Raw genomic sequence first — 22,972 nt, 5'->3', positions numbered from 1 at the left:
CCACGAAGTGATGAGGGTGAAGGGAGAAGAGAGACTGGGGGTGCTTAACTCCTCATTTATAACCCCCCCCCCCCAACACACACACGCGCGCGCGAACGCTCAGACACAGACCATAAAGCACACACACATACGCAGCCATCCCGCCCGGTCCGATATCCTGGTGTTCCTCTGCAGTCCCCGGGCACGGGAGAGCTTCAGTGTTACAGGGGAAAAGACAAAGATCCTAGCGGGATACATGGAAAAGAGAGAAAGGGAAAAATTGGGGGTGACTCGGGGGGAACACTAAGAGCTTGGTCCGCACCTGCCTGGACATCCTCTTGTTCAGGGGCTCCCAGAGGCTCTCAGCACGCGCAGACCAGACCGTGGGAAAACCCCTAGCTCCGGCCTCTTTTTTAAAGGGTTTTTAGTCCTGGGGCGTGGGAGGTGGGTGTGGGCACGGAGCAGGGAGAGCGCCTTTGGCTCCTGGGCGGCGGATGCCTGTGGTTGCAGAAGAGGCAGAGAGTCGAGTCGGCCCAGGTGAGGCAGGAGTGCTGAGAGCACGTGGGCAGGCTCCGAGGAGTCATAGCTCTGAGAGTCCTTTGCTTACTCTCTGACGCTTGTTCCAAACCCTCCTGGTTTTTGACACCTTTGATCTAGGGAACTTCTTAGGCTTGTTCAGAGGGATGAAGTTTCTTCAAAAGGGAGAAAAGCATGAGGACTACCTATTGCCAATTACAAGACATTTTGCCTGTCATATCTCTTTAAATGTGTGAACCCAGCGACAGCAGGGATTGTATCTTTTCGATTTTATCCAATGCTTGGCACACCATGGGTGCTTAAAAAGAAGCAAAATAATCATGAGAAAATTAAAGCTTGATGTCATAGCACAAATTAGATTTAAGAGATAAATAGAGCAGCTAGGGTTGTCACAGGGAAAAAAATCAAGAAGAATGTAAGCGCCACTGAAAAGCGAACCGTGAATATGATGGTGAGGCGTTCTGATCCACCTTGCTGTGGACTGGATTCTGAAAGCCGGACAGGGAACCAGACTTAAATTTTAAACAGCCATTGCTCTTCTCACCATGAGGACTGTCCTCGCACTCTGGGTTGTGCTTTTCTTTTTGACACCACTGTCTTAAAAATAAATTAGCTGCCATCAGATCCTAGAATATGCCCCAAATCCAAGACCCTAATTTATTACTCCCCAAAAAATAAAATACCAATCCTGTGAGCCTAGGGAAAAAGAAACTGGTCCATTATGTTTTCTTGTAATCTCAATATATACAGATCAATAGCCAATGAGTCTCATTTAAGTAACTTCAGGAACAACAGCCAAAGAACAACATTTCTGTTATCTTAAACTGTTACATCCAGGCTTCCCAGATTTCAGTCTTACCAGAATCGACACAGCATTTTCAGACCACATCCCATGCACACACATCCATGTGGTGGAAAGGCCTGTGTTTGCAATCCTTCTGGAAAAAGGCCATCAAGGATGACTTCTGAGTATGTCATTTATGGACATCTTTATAGTTACATATCCCCCTTCCTCTTAAGAGGCAGTGATATGTATATTTTTCTTGAGGCTGGCAATTTGATTTCAACATGCATTCTAATTGAATATGTTAGCCCATTCTCATTAACCCCTTACTCTATGTCAGTGATCACTTATCATACTCATAAGAATATTTTTATTCTTAAGATGTAACTTTCATCCTCTGTTACATTGTTTGTATTTAGTCTCCTGTTTTTTGACTCTAAATATAAGAGATAATAGCTGTATGGCTATTATGTCCTATACATTGGGCTTCTTAAAAGAAAAAAATAAGTAATTCATAAGATGAAGTCTAAATGATTTCTCAAATGCAAAAAGCCATAAACTTTAAAGATTGCTGTATTTTGTTAGCTTACTGACTCATTTAAACTACAAAATAGTCACTTTTCATTAAGGTGCTATTCCAACAACAGGTATTTCAGTATAGTTAAATAGTATAAGGTGCCTGAACTTTCTCTGATGTTGTTCAATTGCATACAAATCTGGTAGAAGGAAAATGTAGACATCTCTAGCTCAAACTCCCAATTTATGTTTCAAATACATATTTTACTGATAATATGAGTTTCCTGCCAAGATAGTCAGCTTTGGTCCTGAATAAAAACACTGCCTCAAAATCTAGATTAGGTTAGAAATATTAAAATTATAACCTAGGCAAGGAAAGAGGTGTTGTCAATGAAGACTGATTGGGGGGAGGGGATTTTACAAAATAAGTGACCAAAGAAAAGATTTGAAAGACGGTAGCCTTGAAAAATAGGCAACATTATTATGTATAAGGAATAGATCAATGTTCCAATGTGGAAAATAAGCTGGAGACTATAAATTCCTATAACCCCACACATACAGTGCCAAAGGCTCCAATCCCCTTTAGGATTCCAGTGAGTATGGAATGAAACAATAGAACAAAGGAAGAGGAGAGGGGGTGGAAGGACAAGATCTCTTGGGACCAAGTCACTAGTGAGAAAGAACCAAGGGGGAGCCACAGAGGAAAGTAACCCGATATTATCCAAATACTTTTGGAGCCTGACTTTTCATTTTTGTTGTTACGTGTATTTGTCACTGCTCTTTCTGAACATGATGTTCTGCATAGTCTAACAAGCTGGATGGGAAGGTGCTGTGTGAATAAAACAGACAAGCATCAGCATTAAACAAATAAGAGGTAAAGAAGGCATATAGATAAAGAAGCCCAATTTAAAATAGGAGTGAGAAATGCAAGCCTGAGCCAGTATCTTGGGCTTGCCACTCAAGAAGTTGCTGCCCAGGTCTACACCAGCCCATCCACTGAAGCAATGAATTGAGTCAAGTATTCAGTCATTTTGGGAAGCAAAACAGGAGGGTAGAGAAGAAAAGGAACCATGATTGTCTCATTTACACAATTCATTCAGGCCAATTCCAGGTTGGATGAGATTCCCTGGCAAATCTGAACATTTTTCCTGCCAAAAAAGAGCATTTAATCCTGGCATACAAATATAAGTTTTGAGCTTGGTCCAGTAATTTGATTTTGATGTGTCAACATCTTAAAATACAATGTAAAGATAATGTATTGAAAAGTAGTGTAGTGGAATTCCATTGGCTTCTGGCCCAGCTCGGTCCCTCTGAGGCGCCAACACTCTCCCAGCAGACGCTCAGCATTCACAAACTTAGTCCTGAACGATCAACCTCAGTCATTCATTCAGCAACGTATTTGTTGAATGTCTGCTCTCCTCCTGGCACTGTGCAATGTTTTGGTTATTCGGTGATAGAGTGGGCTGAGTCCTTGCCCTCATGGAGTTTACAGTCTAACAGAGGTGTCAGACAATAAGCAAACAGATGCACAAATGATTTTAAATAAATAAAATGAAAGAAAAGAGTTTTGTGAAAAAGGAATGCAGTAGAGGGGAGTAGAAGGAGGGGCCAGGTTCAGGCAAGATCTTGCAGAAGAAACGATGTTTAAGCTAAAAGTCAAAAGATAATAACAGGTAGCAGTTATTAAATTATTATTTTCTAGATATTAGGCACTGGGCTAAGTCCTTTACATGTATCATTTAATCCTCATAACTAGCCCATGAGCCAGGCACTATTATCAACTCCGTTTACAATAGAGGCACAGAAAGTTTAAGCAACTTATTCAAAGTCATGCAGCTGATAAGTAGAAAAGCTAGGATTTGGCAAGGCAGTCTGTGGTGCATACATTTTTATCTGCTAAGATACATTGCATCTCATATAAGTGGACACTAGCCAAGAAAGTTGGGGATAAGATGACCAATGACCCTATGGCTGGAAGAGCCTGGCACACAAAGAACCCATCAGGGGACAGAGTAGCTGGAGACTAATGAGCCCAGGGGAGAGACATGAGGTGGGGTAGGAGCACCAGGCCAAGAGCACAGCTTGCAGGTGCTTGTAAGCCAATGGGTAGTTTTGACTCTAGGATCAATATGATCTAATTTAGACTTTTAAAAGATCTTCCACATGCTGTGCAGAGACAAACAAACAAAGCAGCAAAAGTGGAACAGAGACCAGTCATCCAGGAAAAATGTGGTGGCTTAATGGAAAGGGAGACACATGGACATGTTGATGGATATTTGGAAGGCTCGTTCATCTCTGCGTTTCTACTTCTGCCTTCCCATCTCCCTCCAAGTCTGACATCCAGTTCTTTACCTCAGGATCCAAAATCCTAAATTCTTTATCTCGGTCACTGGATCATGGTCTGTTTTCTTGTCACATACCAGTATTGTCGAGAGGATGAGCAGCGATGAGCCTCTTCTTTGGCCTGCTCTGGGACCTTTTCCTCTGAGCCCTGTCCTAGAATCCCCCTTCCATGCCCAGTATTATTTGCTGCTTATTCTCCAATAATATTTATTGACCAAGAGATGTAGGGTACGACGATCACTCCTTTACTGCTCTCTACATCACCGAGAGATAGCAAAATCAGAAGAGGCAGTCACTCGATCCACACAAAGCAAAGGAATATGGGCAGGCAACTTCCATACATATAAGAAATAACTTCAACTAATTTGGAAATAATAAAACCCCTGGAGTGACAACTTGGATCACATTCATAATGACTTGGTTTGTAAAGACCAGGTGTTATGTAGATTGGAGCTTGTTATTATCCAAAGATTTGGCAACCCTAATCCTCTTCTACTGGGCACAAAGCCAGGCAATACTCACAGGCCTAACTTTGAACGGGATGGGCAAGTGAGCCTGTATCTTCTATTTTGCTGTTTTCCAAGGACACCAGTCTATCTGATTGGCAGGAGGTCCCTTTTACAGGTAGGAAGGACAGAAAACATTGGAAAATGGCAGTGTTGTCAACAGATCACAAGCTGCTATGTTCCTGAGTGTGGTACATGGTGGAGAACAAACAGAAGAGGTTTTACTCACTTCTTAATCATTTAAGCTATAATACCCAACTATCTAGGAAACAAATATTCCCCAATACACACAATATTGAAAGAAAATTTATCTGAGGAACTTTCATAACTAAAGCTTTCTAGCGGATTCTTCGTAGATTCTGATTATGCCATTTTCCTGTTGCTACCTCATTGCCTCTCCACCTTTCTCTATATTATGTGTTATCTTCCTGAAATACTATTTTTCATAAAACTTTGATTCCCAGGAACCTACTACTTTCCTCGTCTTGTCACTTTGTCCCTTCATAAATATCAGCTCCAGAAAGTCTTCCCTGACCCTCCCCTGTGCAAAATGGCATGTTCCATCTCTCTGTATCTCCTTGTCCCACCTTACTTTGCTTCTTAGCATTTATCACAATCTGAAATTTTTCTACCTAGCTGTTTCAATGTTTATTATCTATCTGTTCATCAAGAATGTAAGCCCCATGAGGTCAGGAACTATGCACACACAACCCCCCCCCCCCCATACTTACAATAGTGCCTGGCACATGGTAGGCACACAATAAATGTTTTCTGAATGAATGAATGGGAAAAATTACCAGTTTACTGACTTTTGAAATTCTTCCTAATCTGGCCCATGCTACCTTTCCAACCATGTTTCTTGCCACTGCCTGATACACACTCTTTCACCAGTTTCGGGGGTCTTTTCACTTGCCCGTCACTGTCAATGAAGCTCTGATTCAGGCCATCTCCATGTCTCCCTCCCCAGCCTTTCAGATCTGACCTCTCCTCAAAGTCCCACCTCCTCTAAGAAATTTTCTTAGATCTAATTTCATTTCACATTTATTTCTTCCTTTTACCAAACTCCTGTAATGCTCATTGTCTGTGCCATTCAGTTTTTCAATTAACTGTATACCACCTCATACTGTTCTCTAATGGTTTTGTAGCCATTAGCTTAGTCCTCTCAACTGCATAGTTACTTCCTTAAGGGTAGAGGCTAAGATAAATACTTCTTTCTTTCCTTTAATGCACATTTTTGTACACAACAGACACTCAGTAAGTACTTGCTGATGGACTAGGTATGTGAAGAATCTGAACGGGGAGTTAGGCTTCCTTTGGTCATATGATGTCAACAGAAACACTTATCACCTTATGTTTGTGACAACCAGCACCCTTGTCACTTTATGTTTGTGGGAGCTGATCTTGCCAGGGTCCAGCAAGACTGTTCATTCATTGAGCAAACACTGACTGAGAATCTGCTTTATGGCAGATACCATTGTAAGCACTGGGGAGAGTCCTGGAGGAGATGATTATCTGTGGAAATAGACACTTAAATTGCAATATAACAAGGCTTAGAGGCATCCTGTGGACACGGTGGAAACCTTGAGGAGGAGCATCTGACCTAGTGTGGGGTAAGTCAGGAAAAGCTTCCCAGGGTGGATCTACCTACATCTGCCCAAATTCAGACCCAGGGAAAAAAACTTCTCAGATTTTGTGAACTCTGGCTTGAAATACTTTATCAAGGTAGCATTTTTACAGTGTGCTGTCCTCCACTTATGACTTCATTCTAAGAAATCACAGCACAGGCTCTCTTTCACATCCGACAATCTAGAGAAACACAACCACCATTACAATGCCTTTGCATGCTGCAAAATCATGCCTTGTGCTCAAATACTCAGGATGTGAACTCTAAGGATCCTATTTTCACACCTCATCCTCTTCTCTCAGCTTCCTAGGCACCACACAATCCTGGCTTTCCTCTTTTGCTCAACCTCTGTGTGTTAGAGCATATTAGAGTTCTTGATTGGGCTCCCTTTTCCTCTCCATCTGCGCTTTCTCCTTCTCCTTAAGTAAATATGTCCATTCCCATGATTTTGGGTAGTATCTTTTTTACTGAAAATGTCTAAATCCATTTCTGTCTGGCTGCACTAGTCAGTATAGGCTAAGTTGTGCTATGGTAACATATGAGCCCCCAAACCTCAGTGGCTTAACACAAGAAGGTTTATTTCTCTCTCATCCTGTATCACCAACACAGGGTAGCACAACGAATGGTGACTCTGCTTCACATAACCCACTCAGGGTCCCAGGCTGAAAAGGGCTCTTCCATTTGGAGCATTGCTGGTCACTGTGGCAGCACAAGGAGAGATCATAGAGAACCTAAAATTCCCTCTTCTGTGCTTCAGCACAAAGTGGCATAGCCCCTTGGCCGTAGTAGTAAGATGACCCTCACCAAAATGCAAAGTGGTTAAAAATATAGAAAAGCACATGAATATACAGTGAGCAGTAACTGTCTCTGCCACACCACCACTGGACATCCTCGGTGCTCCAATCCCATATCCAAGTGCTTGCTTAACGTATTTTTTGACATCACCCATGGGCTTCCAACTGAACATTGATTCTTTTCCTCCAAACCTGTGTACTTCAAACTGAACATTGATTTTTTTTCCCCAAAACCTGCTTCTCTTCCAGTCTTCCTTGCCTCTGTATATAGCATCATCCATTAAGTTGCTCAACCTCAAACTCTAAGAATTACCCTTCATTCCTTCTCTCGCTCACTTCACTCACATGGAAATAACTAGTTCTCTTATTTCTATCCTAAAAATAAATCCTTCATGCATCCATTTCTCTCCATCTCCACTACCACCCCATGATCTAAGCTATTACAGTCTTCCATGGTGGGCAATACTAGCAGCTTCCTAACTGATCTCCTTTCTTACATTCTGGTCCTCACACAATCCATTTTCTACAGAGCAGCCAGAGTGATTTTTTTAATATGGTACATTGATAAAATATTTTCCCTGCTTAAAACCTTCCAATGATTTCCCAATACACTTAGTATAAATTCCAAATTACTTATATCTGCCTTCTATCTTTCTCTGACAAGTCATCTCCTACTTTTCTAATCTGTGGTCACTAAACTACAGCCTTCTGTACCAATTTTAGTGCTGCCTGAGGGCCTTTAAGCCAACTCTGTGCTGTGCCTGGAATGTTTACCCCCAGACTGTACGCAGCTGCCTCCCTCTGGTCATTCAGATCTCAGTGTTAATATCATTTCCTCAGGGAGGCCTTTCTGAACACCTAAGTAAAGTAGCCATCAGTCACTCTTGACCATGTCCCCCTACTCGGTTTTTTGCGTAGTACTTGTCGCTATTTGATATTTGCTATTTCTGTATTTGTTTGTCCACTGGAATGTAAGCCGTATTAGAGCCAAACTTTGTCTTCCTGTTCTTCACTCTTGTATCCCTCGGTGACTAGAGAAACAGTGCCAGGCACACAGAGTAGGTTCTCAATAGACGTGGACTAAAGAAATGCACTCATTAGTTCACTTAGAAACTCTGATGCCATTGCTCATTCTCACCTTTATTTTAAGAATGAGCATTGGCTTCTTTTCCATATATCCTTTTAATACAAAAGACTTGGCTGAAATCCTTATTTCCAATTGATGGAGATAAATCTAAAGAAATGAAATAGTGAAGTGATCATCCATGTGTTGGTGATTCACAGTCTTCCCCTTGCCAATCAGAAGGAAGGAGTTAACTAAGGAGGCAGCTACTTGTCACATCTAGAGGTTCTTTTGACCCCAGTGATTAAGATGATGTGCCTGATGTGGTGAACTTTTATATTATCTTGCCAAAGAACTGTAACAACAGCCCTTTGTCACACTGAGTTCTCAATTTTGGTGATGGCTGTCACTGTTCGGAAGGAGATGACTCACCTAAGATTGGGGGATGGCGGGGTGGGGGCAGCGACGGGATGGGAGGCAGGACTGATCTGAGGGTCTATTTCCAAGCCCACTGAAATAAACAGAAAGTGAGGGTGCCATAATACACAGGCGCTTCTTGATACCACAACATTATATCACTTTGGTCCAGTTTCTAAAGCCCTCAAGGAAAGAAAGACCTTCCTGTTTCTTAGCAGTCTCCTCTCCCCAGACTGACAATGCCCAGAGACTAAATGCAGTTTATCTCCTAGTGTCTGGTTCTATCTGGTCTCTCAAAATTGTCAGGACAGATAGCTGGGGCCTTATAAAGGAAGGTCCTCATACTGTGTCAGCCTTTATCCAGCACTGCTTTCCCTGAATATAATCTCACATCTTGCTTTTTGACTTCCTCCTGAGCCTCCCCATCTCTGACTCCTTGATTTGACTTCCTGTTAATGGCCTCCTTTTGACCCCATGACTGCAGTGCCTCTCAGCATGCTCCTGCTATTAGGACAATTTGTTTTCCGTGTCAACCATGATTTGGTCCATCTCTAAAGTGATATTGCTTCAATCGAGGACAGCACCCTACCCAGTATAGTCTCATCTCCATGCCTTATTTTTCAAAGCAGACTACCTATCTAGGTTTACCCCACTTTGAGTTGTTGCTTAGAGCTATAACTTCCTCAGAAAGATAGTTGTTATGGATGGAATGTTTGTGTCCCTGCCAAAAATTCATATGTTGAAGTCTTAAATGCCAATGTGATGACATTTGGAAGTGGGGCCTTTGGGAGGTTTAGATGAGGTCACGAGGGTGGGGTCCTCAGGTTGGGATTAGTGTCCTTGTAAGAAGAGACCAAAGATCTTGCTCTCTCTCTCTCTCTTCCATGTGAGGATACAGCAAGAAGATGCCCGTCTGTAAGCCAGGAAGAAGGCCCTCACCAGAACCTGACCATGTCTACCCCGTGATCTCAGACGTCCAGCCTCTAGAACTGTGAGAAATAAGTGTGAGTTATTTAAGTGATCCAGACTATGGTATGTTGTTATAGAGGCTTGAGCTGACTAAGGCAATAGTTATTCATCTTTTTAAAAAGTCTGTGCATTACTCAAAAAACATGTTCTATTATCTCACAACCTTTAGAATCAGTTGAGGAGGAAGGAAGTCTTCTCTATTTCTAGTCTAAATTTCTCAGGATTTAATTTAATTAGGGCTCACAGAAAAATGGAGATTTTGACCTCATGGAAAAAAATGCTTCCTATTTCATTCCTATAAAGAGAACTTTTTCAATCTTCAAGGAACCTTATTTCAATGGTATTTGATCTACCTCTGATTATACAATTATTAGCCTTTTGGTGATCTAACCAATGACATTTAAACGGCATTTATGTGCAGGGCTTGAATTTTGGAATCACAAAACTTTCGAGCTGAAAGATACCTCAGAGAAAATATAGTCCAACTCCTATATTTAAAAGATAAGGAAAGTTGAGCCCCAGATAGCTGAGGTATCTTGTACAAGGTCACACAGCTTGTCAAGAAGTAGAAGAGGAGAAAACATGGGAGATGGCCTTCTTACCATTCCACCTGTAGTTGAAGAAAAGTATTTTAAAAGATAAACAGGAAGAGAAATGGTTTTAGGCTCTTAAAAACAAAACAAAAAACCACCAACCTGATGCCTTCCTGATGTATTTTATCCCACTTGACGGATGGTATGTCATTAACACAGAGGAATTTTTCAGAACATAAGAATGCTGGCAAATCAAAATTTTGAAAAGAGGGGTTAATTTCCAGATCATCGGGGTGAAAGGGCATGGGAGGGAGTGGGAGGAGACATCTTAAGAACAACAACCGAAATCATAGTCCCTGGAACCAGTTTCTCCTGCTTCTATCCTACTGGGAGCTTTTTGTAAGAGAAAACTGGAAATGTTGAGCTGCACACAGATTGCTTTATTTAGCAGACATTCTCAAAAAAACAACATGTTCTCTTGTGATTTGAGGCTTGATTATCCAATTTTCTCTTTGTGGTGCTCCTCCACCAGCAACCACCTGCTAAATGGCCAGAACAGACATGACTACTCTGTTAATGGTCTTGGCTCTCTAGTCTTCTCACTTTTCATGCTCTCCCTGGGAGATGCCATCCACTCCTATAGCTCCAACTGGAGGGGCCCAAACTCAGTCTCAGCTCTGACTTTCCCTCAAACTTTAGTCTCATTTCTAACTGCTCAAGGTGTGTCTCTACCTTGATGCAGCACAGCAAGTTTAAAGCAAAATCCATTACGGCCTTCCCCACGACCCCAAATCAGTCTGTCTTTCATAACCTATCTAATCTATTTAGCTTAACAGTGTCACCAGGCACTCAGTTGCCTAAGCTGAACCGTCAGAAGCATCTGTGACTCTTGCTTCTACCTCATCCACCATATACAGTGAATCACTAGTCTCTCCTGCTTACCTCTTCAGTATCTCTGGAATTTGTCTTCTATACTCTATTCCCTTATCATCTGCCCAAAGTCCAGACCCCAGAAACTTTTGCCTAGACTATTACAACAGTCCTCCAATAAGGTAATAATCTTATTTTGCCTACCTTCTCCACATCCAATACACTCCTGCTAAAAACTCTTCTGCGGCTCCTTATTGCCTACAGAATAAATTCCAAATTCTTCAACATGGAAAAATAGGTGACTCTAAATTTACTTACTTTAGATTAAATTTAGATATACTGAGCTTAAAAATGCCACCCTGAAACTTTTACCCATTAATAATGGATGTGTTCTCAAGAGCTGAATGTGCCATAAAAATCAACCTAAGCCCTCATAAAGAGGACCCAGTAGTGTGGTTACAAGAAAGGGCACTAAAAGCAGACAGAACTGGATGAAGTCCTGATTCCACCACGAACCACCATTGTGATCTCTTTCCTTATCTGTAAAATGGGGATGATGACAGTACGTAATGCTTCAGGTTGTTGTGGGAATTACATGAGACATATATAGCGTGCCTAAGACCTAGAGGTGCTAATGAAGGGTAGATATTATTAGTAATATCATTATTATTAACATAACAGCTCTTTAAATATTTTAGGATAATTATGATAGGCCCCTCATTGTTCTCTTCTTCAATCCAAACAACCCCACTTCTTGCACTGAGTTTCAAAATCACATTGTTTTGAGAATGGCTTTCCTGGTCTACTCCTCTGGATCATTAAGAAACTAACTACGACTTTACCATAAGACTTGAAGATAAAAAGGAACTCATCCTTCCTAACAGTTTAAAGGTGATTAATAAATACAAAGTCTTTTTTTTTTCTCTTTTAATCATCCTTCCTAACAGTTTAAAGGTGATTCACAAATACAAAGTCTCTTTTTTTTGCTTTTAATCATTATGACTCTAAAGGATTAAACTCCTCTTTAGTGTATACTTTCTCTTCCTAATTGGGGCTTTCAAGGAAATTTTAGAGCAACTGTCTCAGACCACGAATTAGTCTCTCCTTTCTAAAAATGTACTTTCCAGGTTTTGGTCAGAGACTATTGGCAGGAAATGAGGGAAAGGTTTACACTTCCTTTCTGTGGCTTCCTAGAGCAGTGCTATCAATTTAGCACTTTTCATCGGCTCTGAATTTACAGTCATTTTAATAAGCAAAAGAGGGTAGTTAGTAGAGCAGCAAATTGGTCTTCTCTGGCTATGAAAATGAAAACAAATAGCACAGTAGTACTCTATTAAAGTAACATAAGTACTCCCAAGAAGCCAAGATATTGTTAGAGATGCCTTCAAAATGTCAACAAATAATGAGATTGGGCAATGAGCCAATGATGTCCAAGAACATACTTATTTGCTTCCTATGTGAATTAAGTGATTCTTCGACCAAAAGTACCAGGGAATTTCCATTTAACACATTCAGAGTGTAGTTACTGTCATCTAGAGTGTGAATATTGAGGAAGTTTTAAAACAAAATTACTGTATAACCTTGATGGAGGCAGCACCACAAGAAAGAGCTCTTAAGGCTAAACACCTAATGTCTAAACACCTAGCATTAGTCCTAATGTTGGTCCATCACTCACTAGCCCTGTGAGCTTTGGCAAGATACTGAATCTCTCTAGACCTTCATTTACTCAACTATAAAATGAAGAAGGGGAAATAAGAACATGCTGTTTTGAAATGAGGACCAAGTCAAAATAATTCACATCATATGCCTCACACAGTGCCGAGCACACAGTAAGCACTCAACAACTCTTGGACACACATGACTATGGTTGGATAATAAATAAAACTGCTATGAATCGCACCTCGTTTGTGCTTAGAAATCCAATGCAATGACACCAAGTGAAAAATTCAGTCAACAATTTTAAATTTTACCTTTTCATCTATTTGTTTTCGATCTACATAAAATCAAATACCAGTGGGCTTTTTCCCACTGAAATGATCAGCTTTTCTATCACCATGCAGACATGCTCTATGCCAATATTTCCTTTGACACACTGTGCTTTCTTGTTCCAAAAACTTAGCTGCCTCATAGAGACCTGTCAACTCTAAACAAGTCTTATTCCTGAAGTTTTGCTCAAGGTCAAGGAGTAGCATATGATTAAGAAAAAATAATTCAAACCGTGATTAAGAGTGTTCTCCAAAGTAAATGATTTTCCACCTTGGCAAAAGTGTTGATAATGAAAGGAAAGACTCTTCCTAAAAAAAAAAAAAACCACCAAGCAGACAGGTGGCTTTAATTAGGTGTTAAATACAGGAACGTGAATAACTCAATCAGTTCATACCTCTGTCAACCTGGAAACTATTATTATATTTATTGCAACCAGAAGGGATGCAGGCAGCAAGCTCCAACAGAAGGTTGGAGGACTGCAGGACAATTATCCAAGTCTCAGAATTCCTTGAATTGGATGGTGAGCAGATTCCCTACTGTTCTGTGAGGAGTCAGATACAAGGGCTTGCTGCATCCACTCCTCCTCCTCCACTGCCATATGGGATTCAAGTGGCATTAATTAGGTGGTGAAGACAGGGTCATGATTAACTAAATCCAGTCAATATAAAATTTCAAGATGTGTGTTTCATAAGCTGTTTTTCCAGTATTAACCTGGTTAAGTAAATAAACTATAGTCTTAATTCAAGAATATGTAAAATTCATTTTCTTTTGATTGATCAAAATATGTTCATAGATAGCAAATTAGAATCTGTTAATAAAAAGGCCAGTGCAGAACAAAACGTTGATAATAATATTTGCTAACATTTCTTGATTTCTAGATATGCACATGCATATAATTCTAAGCACTTCATGGATATTTAATCATTTATTCCTCTCAACCATTCTATGAATATCCAAGGCAGGTACTATTATCATCCCCATTTTATCGAGGAGAAAACTGAGGCACAGAAAAGTGAAGTAAATTGCCTGTGGCCACTCATCTAGTAAATTGGTGAGCCAGAATTTGAATGCAATCATTCCAATCCAGAGCCCTTAATAATAACCTCTATACCAGTGGTCCTCAGCCAGGGGTGATTTTACCCCTGGGGGTATTCAGCAATATCTGAAGGCAGTTTTGATTGTGACAACTGAGAGAGGAGAACACTAGTGGCATCTAGTGGGTAGAAGCCAGGGACATTGCTAAACATCCTATAATGCACACAACAGCCCTCCACAAACAAAGAATTATCTGGCCCAAACTGTCAATAGAGTGAAGGTTGAAAAACCCTGCTCTGTATTACACTGCCTCTGGGATCAGTGATACCCCTGCTACGAAAAATGTGGTCCACAGACCAGCAGCACTGCATCACCTAGGAGCTTGTTAAAACAGCCCACCCCTGATCTACTGAATAAGAATCTGCATTTTAATAAGATCCCCAGGTGAGTCATCTGCACACGGAAGTTTGAGAGGCAATGAGTTATACCATTAACTCTACCATCCTGTTGATAGGTCTCAAATAAGACGAATACACCATGGGTCCCATACAACACTCTAGTCTCCATGCACAGGCACAGGGAGGGAATGGTAGGAAGGCAGTGGGGGTAGGGGAGAGGAGGATGGACAGACTCAGAAGGGCTGTAATATTACGGGTTGGAATTTTCATCAGCAGATGGTTACCTGAAGTAGCAGATACAATCAGAAGGCAAGTACAATCTGGGTCTATGAAAAAGGGACAAAAACAGCCATCGAAATACAATTCTGTCCTCAGGGCTAAGAATGGAAGACACAGGCAGATGGCCAGGAGCCAGGTAAAGCAGACATGGAGTAGAGGTGAGAGGAGCTAACACAACTGGGAAATGGGAGCAGGGGTGGGGGGCAGGATAATTGTCACAAATATATAAACCAGCCAGGACAGCAAAGCTTCTCGCATCTGGGCACCAGCTGTGTGGACTGGGGATTGGCCTGGTTTAAAGGGACAAGTAGAGAGAAGGCCCATCCTTGATGAGATTTGTCTGTATTTCCACGAAATGAAACTTTTCTAGAACACCTTTTTAACAGTTCATAAGTACCACCAAAATACAAAACTCCAACAATAATGTGTCATTTTTTGAAGAAAAGACTCCCGTCCTTCTAAGAAATACATGCACAGTGGCTAATAAAGAGGAGATGTAGAAAGAGTTCCTACGCCCAAGTGGCCCTCAGAGTTGACCACAAAGTGCTTGAGAACCGACATTGATGCATAAACCACTACACAATTTCGCATTTGGAGATTTAAGACAATACTTTCGTGGAAACATGTTTCCTCCCCGACAGGCTTCTCAAAGCAATAAGCAACATAACAATCCTTTGTGAGCTTTACCAAATGTTAACTGGGAAACCCTACTGTTTTTAATTGTGCTTGAATAAATGCAGACCAGGATCTGCGAGTGCAAATAAAGTGGTTTCTCTCCCCTCCTCTGCCTCCAAATCACCTTTTCATGATAGCTGGCCATTCTCAAAAGCAAAGGTGAGGTGACAGCAAGATTGAGGCAAAATCCTCTGAGCCCAACTGCTGTGAAAACCATTTCACGGTAAACTAATAATTTAAGAATACTATAGTTGTGTTTATCCAAATAATTTCCTTTTCCATCATTCTTGATTCCTAAATCACCACTCCAACTGTTGCATTAAAAGCATAGGATTTGGGGATGTATTGAATCTTAAAAGATCTTCAGCATGTTTTCCAAATATGGGATACTTTAATTTGGGGAGAGAGGGTTACTGAGAATCAGCCAAGAGCCTTTTAAAAATGCATATTCCCTGGGCCCCATTTCCAGGAATTCTAATTCAGTAGATATCAAGGGGGCCCAAAGAATTTGTGCTTTTAACAAATTCCTCAGATTATTCTGATGCTCAATAGATTTGGGGAACACTATCAAGTTCAACTCTCTCATTTTACAAGTCAGGAAACGGAACCAGACACTTAATTCATTGTAATGCCAGAGCTAGCATCCTAATCTCCAAGCTTAATTTATTTTGATGACCTCATCCTGTTATTTTCTTCATTTTATCAACAACACTGCATAATAATAAAATATAGTGTCCTAGAGCGTGAGTCACCAAATGCAGAAGACTCCAGAAGTGGGAGCTAAGATCTCTTCTATTTTTTCCACTTCCCATCCTTCCTTATTTTAATCTAGATAAAAGTGAATCACCCTCTCAGATATTCCTAAACACCAGCCTCCTGGTCTTTCCCAGGGTGAGGATAGGAATGCTTCTCATGCAACAGTCTGCAAATTAGCTGTGTAATCAATGACATTCCGCAATTGTATTTTCTCCTTTTCAATTTCTTACTTCTTCATTGTTCTTGAGCTCTCAGAAAATTTCCAGTCACACCCCCAAAAGAAAAATCGCAGCATTATAACTCAGAAACATCAATGTGTTGCCTCAGCAGCCCTATTCACTGGTCAACTTCGATAATTGTAATTGCCTTTTTACCTACATATGTACATTCTTTATAAGAGGAAGTTGATTTTAAGCACATCCACTGTCTTCTTTAATTTCCTTCATTGCATTCTTGCTTTTCTAAGAAGTGACTCATCTAATTTATTCCCAAAACAAATAGCATTAAGAAAGGAAAAGTACAACCATTAAGATAGTGGTACTGTTTTGTTTTATTTTGTTTGAGGGGTAAGGGATACCAAAAAGACTCGAAGAGGTTAATTGTTACTTTTAGGCAAAGGCCCACTCCTGTTTGTGAAAATATGTCCAAATTCTGGCTGAGTTCATTTAGCTTGCTATTTTGCAATGGGATACAGGTGTATTGTCACTATGTCTATGTCTTTTTCAGGTGTAAAGATTAAAAGAAAAGAAGAGCAAGTAATCCTAAGAGCCACGGCTTTCCTGCACAGTGTGCCTGCTGTTTAGTCCAGAAAAGTTATACTCCTTTAATTGTGTCTTGATAGCCACATTATTTTCCTTGGTATTATCAAGTTAACAAATATGTTTGCATAAGAGATCCCAAAGCATATTATATCTTGTCTTCTTCATTTATCAAAATCCTGCAAGCTTTAGAGCCTATAGAGTATCTTGCCACCTCTGGGAAGCCCTCTAGAATGATTCGGCTTCCACTCTTCCTACACATCTAGCATCACATAAGGTCTAGGGCTTTGCTACTCAAAGGGTGGCCTTCACACCAGTAGCAGCAGCATCACGTGGAAGCTTGTTAGAAATGCAGAATTTCGGCCCCACTCTAGAAGTGCTGTATCAGAATCTACATTTTAGTAAGATCCTCTAGTGATTTGCATGTACATTCAAGTTAGAGAAACACTGCTCTTTGCCAGGTAGGACTACACGAGAATTTGCTTCGAATCTCTTGTCTGCTCCCACTCAATTCTTACACCTCACAGGGAGCAACTTTTGTGTTCTTTCAGCATTTGGTACCTTGAGAAGACCATGGTGGAGTTTAAGATATTACTTGTGCAGCAGACACTGTTGTTTGCCTATCCAACAGCTATTTCTCACCTTAAATCTTGCTAACGGTACCTAGATTTCAATCAGGTAGGCACGTCCAGGTGCCCCTAAGGAAGTGGGTCCCAGCTCCATCTCTAGCCCTGGGCCCAAAGGACGAATCACGATTAGTTTATGCTGCTCCCACCTCTGTTCCCAGTGACTGGGGAGTAAGTATTGTGGTCAAGGGCATAATTTTAACCAAGTTACAGATGAGAGAGACAGATGGTTCCTAGAAAAGGTTTCCAAACAATTACAAGAGACGTATAAGCACTAAAAAGCCCCATTTTCTGCCTGTGGACATTTCTTTCTCACGCTCCCTAAAACTAAAGAGACTATCTTGTGAAGAGAATTAGCCCAGGGAGGATATTCAGAATGGTTGAGTAGAAAGTTGGGGGACCTTGATCTCTGCAAGCATCACTGCATCATTGAATTCATCACCCTTGGACCTCTTTGCCTCAGCCAGAGACTTCTTGTCATATGACATATAAACCAATTTATTAAGCTATTTGAGTTGGATTTTAATTACCTAAAACTCAAAGTAATCTAACTGATAAAACCGTTGACTGAAATACCAACCAATAATTGAAGCTGTGCATTTACCTTTTACATTTATTATCTCATGCAATTACTATGTCACTTCCATGCTGAAGGTACTGTTGGCCCCATTTTACTGACATGGATACTAAAGTTCAGAGAGATTGAGTAAACATTTCCAAGATTTAGGATTTGAACCCAGATCTGACAGATCCCACAGCTGAGGCATCGTCTTCCATTTTCCTTCCGTGGTTCCACTGGTTAATAGCCATGATAATTTACTTAGATCGTTTTCTTGGGTCTGAATAAGAGTTGGTGTTGGGGAGGATGATGCTCCAGCTCAGGATGGGGAGGAGAGCCTTTTATAGGCTTTCTTGAAAGTGGTTTATTATTTGCTTTACTGATGACGCTGCATGAACAGATGCATGGGTTATTTAAAATGGGAATAGTCTCATCCTACAGAACTATTCCCAAAGAATCCTGCAGCATGCCAAGCAGGCTAGCGATGAATAAAATAACGAAGCTCCCAGTTTGTGGAACTATTCATTGTAAAGAGATGTTGTGTTATAAAATTAATGAATCCTTCCAAGAGAGTTGATAACAATGAACTGATATTCAATTCCTGACACGTACACATGGGTCTGAAGGGAGATGAAACCTTTGCAAGTAGTGCCAGAGGAAAACAGAATACTGTACTTCTTTTAATTTACCAGTTCACTTTGAAAGTATGTGGCTTGGCTTTCAAATTTGCCCAATTTAAGAGAGCATCTGCATTCATTTTTTCAGATATTTTGTCTGAAAAAGGAGATAAAAAAATGTCCAAATATGTGGAAGTCTCCAAAAACCCCACCTAAATATTTCATTTGCCATTCCCACATGAGAGAGTGGTAGGGACACAGCCCCTGAAATGAAGCCAATGGTTTACTCAGGCTGGACTCCAAAATTATAGGAGACGAAAGGCTTTTTGACCAATTTTTAGTTCCCAAGGGAGTGTCTTTCTTAGTCTTAGAAACGTCATTTCCCAGGTGTATACAGAAACATAACAAGCAGCGATGTTTCTGGAATAAAAGGAGACACAAGCTTAGACACAGTTAGCAACATTAAAGGAAAGAAGCTGGCTTTCCACCCAAGTAAGACTCTGTTTTCACACAAAGTAAATGTTTTGGGTCACTGACCTTCTACTCTCCATGTGCAGACTATGCTTGGAAGGTCACTCTATGTAGATAGAACACTAAACTTTTGCTCTTAATTTGGTAATTTAATCAATTGAGTGGAAAATTCAGTCCCAATGGGTATAATGCATGTAAACAATGTTTGTCTTTTTGCATTTCAACCTTAAAAATCTCTCAAATCTATTGTTGGAAGTGACCAATCATTTCAGTTAAAAGAGATGAACTAATAAGTCTGTGCAGACACAGGCACTGCTGATTAATCTAAAAATGGTGTTAATTCACTCGGCATTTTATCCAAAGTATTCCATATTACCTCTTACAATAAGGACTCCGACTCATTATTGTGAGCATCAGAAAACTCTGATTTCTGATTCTTTCCCTATCAACTCAGCAGAACAACAATGAAAAAGACTTATTTCAGTATTTCATCTTCTGACAATTTCTGAGTTTGCACAGGCACCCTAGTAATTAGGAGGAAGACAAAAGATGTCTGGGAAGAGAGGAAAATGAACCATCCAATTGCTAAAGTTAAACATGTTCAACCAATTTTTGATTAACACAACCTATGGAATTTTAATTTTTTCCTCCTAATTAAGAGTTAATTTAAACTCATGTTTTTTGATAGATCAGTCCCTCTGGGTAATCAAAGAGCTATGATATGATTGATGATTTTCATATATTTTTGGAAGAGAATCTCCAAAATACTAAGTAACCATATCATAGCAGATTTTTTAAACTGTAGACATTTAGAGAAATAAAAATCTTGAACTATAATCAGTTTTAAAAAAAGAAAAACAACTTATTAATTAATATATTGTGATAGTACTGATAGACATTTTTATTAAAATTGAAGGTACACAAATTTTAATTTCTATATAAACATAAATTTATACACATTGAGCATAAATAAATGCTGTTAAAGGGCATGTTTTCTTTAATATACACACACATATATGAAATTTTGATAAAGACATAATTCTAAATCAACAATATATAAGATGCAAAATAAACCACCAAGAATTAGAAACCTGAAATAATAATTTCTGTTAATTTTGCATAGCTTTTATCATAACAGAAAATTTAAAATTGTGACACGGCATTTAAAAAAAGAGAAGAAAGTTTCACTCACTATTTTCAGCCGATGCTTAACTCTTAAATTCTCACTAAATAATAAAGCCCCATCACTTTAAAATTTTTCAATAAGTAATATGACCATGACTGCCTACTCAGAGGCATATAATTATATATTTGAATAGATTGTTTATTCAGTGATGAGCATATCTCATAAGTGAATCTTGATTCCTTTTATACAATCTTCAAAGCAAAGCCAAATGGCAGTTGGGTGACAGTCTCAAATTTTTTCTCATTGAGAATGTTGTTTCTGCTGCCCAAACGTTCTGCCAGCACACTTCCAGACTTGATAGAAATACAGAAGTCTTTACAGCAGCTTACTGGGAAACCCGTGAGGGCTAATGTTACACCAACAATTCTTAAAGGTGAATAAAGGTTTTCCTCTGGAGAGGACAAAAAGTTGCTAGAAATGTGAATTCTAATAGCTATGGAGGTAGGAGAATAGAGGGCATCGCTCTCTCTCCTTTTAAAATCATTTTCCCTTTGTTGGTAAAGATTAAACAATCTTTTGATTCAAAAAATTTGTAAAGAGGGCTCTTTTCTGAATACAGCTACAACTCAAGACATCTATATTTCATTTTTCTCCTCTAGTTAAAGATTTGCTGACCAACCTAAATCCGAGAAGTTCTGTTCTTTGGAGTTCTGTTTTATACAATATTAGAAAGTAGGAAGGGACAGCAAAAATGATCTACTCCCACAGTTTTTATTGCATTTCAAGGTGTGAACCTTCCATGTTCTTTTTATTTCCCCAAACCCCAATAACTGATGCGATATGAGAACAGGGTTCCAAGGATATGCAGCAGGAACAATGAAACACACCCGGGTGCCTCCTATGATCAACAGATCCTTGAACACCCACTTGAAATTTAGTTTATTAATTCCTTTAAATGCATTTCATACTTCACAAGTGTGTCTCTTCCCAAATCAGCATGCAGTTTGACTGCCTTGTTTGTTTGTCTTGGACCTCCTGCAGCTGTGGACACCTCTGTGCACCACTGTATATTCTCTCAACCTCACCCCTTGCTTGAGCCACTGTGAAAACTAGTTTTTCCAAGCAATTGCTTCACTCTGATGCAACCTTGGGATGCCATACCTCAAGCCCAAGCCTGAGTCCCATGCCCCTCCCTTCCTGCCCACCACTGTCTGGGAGCCATTGAATAAATACTTCCTTTGATGGTTAATTTTATATGTCAACTCGACTGGCCAAGGGGTGCCCAGATTAAATATTATTTCTGGGTGTGTCCATGACGGTGTTTCTGGATGAGATTAGCATTCGAATCATTGGATTCAGTAAAGAGGGTCGCCCTCCCCAGTGTGGATGGGCATTGTCCAATCCATTGGCCTAAATGGAACAAAAGGTGGAGGAAGGAGGAATTCTCCCCTTTTTTCCCTGCCTCACTGTTGAGCCGGGACATCTCATCTCATCTTCTCTTGCCCTTGAACTGGGATTTACATCATTAGCAACCCTGGTTCTCAGACCATCGAACTCACAGTGAATTACACCACTGGCTTTCCTGGGTCTCCAGCTGGCAGACAGCAGATAACGGGACTTCTCAGCCTCCATAATCACAAGACCCAACCCCTCATGTTAAATCTCCTTTGAGGGGCCGGCCCTGTGGCCAAGTGCTTAAGTTCGCGTGCTCTGCTACGGCGGCCCAGGGTTTCTCTGGTTCGGATCCTGGGCGCGGACATGGCACCACTCATCAGGCCATGTTGAGGTGGCGTCCCACGTACTACAACGAGAAAGACCCACAACTAAAATATACAACTATATACTGGGGGGATTTGGGGAGAAAAAGCAGAAAGAAAAAAAAAAGATTGGCAACAATTCTTAGCTCAGGTGCCAATCTTGAAAAAAAAAAATCTCCTTTGATATTCTATTGGTCTCGTTTCTCTGGAGAACCCTGACTAATGCATTTCCCTCTTTAGACAATTTTGAGATACATTTCATAATGTTTTCCAGAAGGTCCTGACAAGAGTGAATGAATATGAACTGTAGCAGTGGCCAGTTCATCACTTATACTAGTTTCTCTCCTTCCTTATTCCATTTTCTTAGCCCCTCACTCCTACTCCCTGCACTTACTTCCCAAATCATCTTCCTTCACCCAAGGATCTAACTCAGGCTTGGCTTTAAGGAGGATCCAGCCAAAACATCTAGAACATCATAATCATAACCGTGGTTACCTCTGAATGCAAACCTGCCATGAGCTAGTTACTTTACTCAGAAAGCTAGCAGTCCTAAAAAAGAAAATTGACACAGAGCGAGGCAGCAAGGATGTAAGTAGGATTCAAATCCAGATCTGTTGGAGACTTTCCACACTGCCTTCCATACAGTACTGTTTAGAACAACACTCTGTAGACATTGAGAACTTGGCATCCACAAAATGTTACATTTCAAAGTGCTTTCAAGTTGTCCAGGTGCTTCCTAATACTGTCAATAACTGTTTTTTTAAATTGAGGTAAGGTTGATTTATAACATTGTATAAATTTCAGGCATATATCGTTATATTTCACCTTCCACACAGACTACATCATGTTCCCCACCAAAAGTCTAGTTGCCTTCCGTCACCATACACATACGCCCCTTTACCCCTTTTACCCTCTCCCCTCTTGCCCCCTGGTAACCACCAATATGTTCTCTGTATCTATGTGTTTGTTTGCATAACTGCTCTTCAGTGAGGGC

At 40.3% G+C, this 22,972-nt stretch overlaps 1 protein-coding gene across 10 annotated transcripts in view; it reads right to left on the bottom strand.

Moving 5' to 3' along the window:
* The window catches only part of THSD7B (thrombospondin type 1 domain containing 7B), a 1,030,427-nt gene that overhangs the window by 795,457 nt on the left and 211,998 nt on the right, over positions 1-22,972 (bottom strand). The window lies entirely within an intron of this gene.

The sequence above is a fragment of the Equus caballus genome, chromosome 18 (genome assembly GCF_041296265.1).
Source record: "Equus caballus isolate H_3958 breed thoroughbred chromosome 18, TB-T2T, whole genome shotgun sequence".
In the NCBI taxonomy this organism is placed as follows: domain Eukaryota; kingdom Metazoa; phylum Chordata; class Mammalia; order Perissodactyla; family Equidae; genus Equus; species Equus caballus.
Note: the sequence above shows the minus strand (reverse complement) of the source record. Positions and strands in the feature narration are given on the sequence as shown.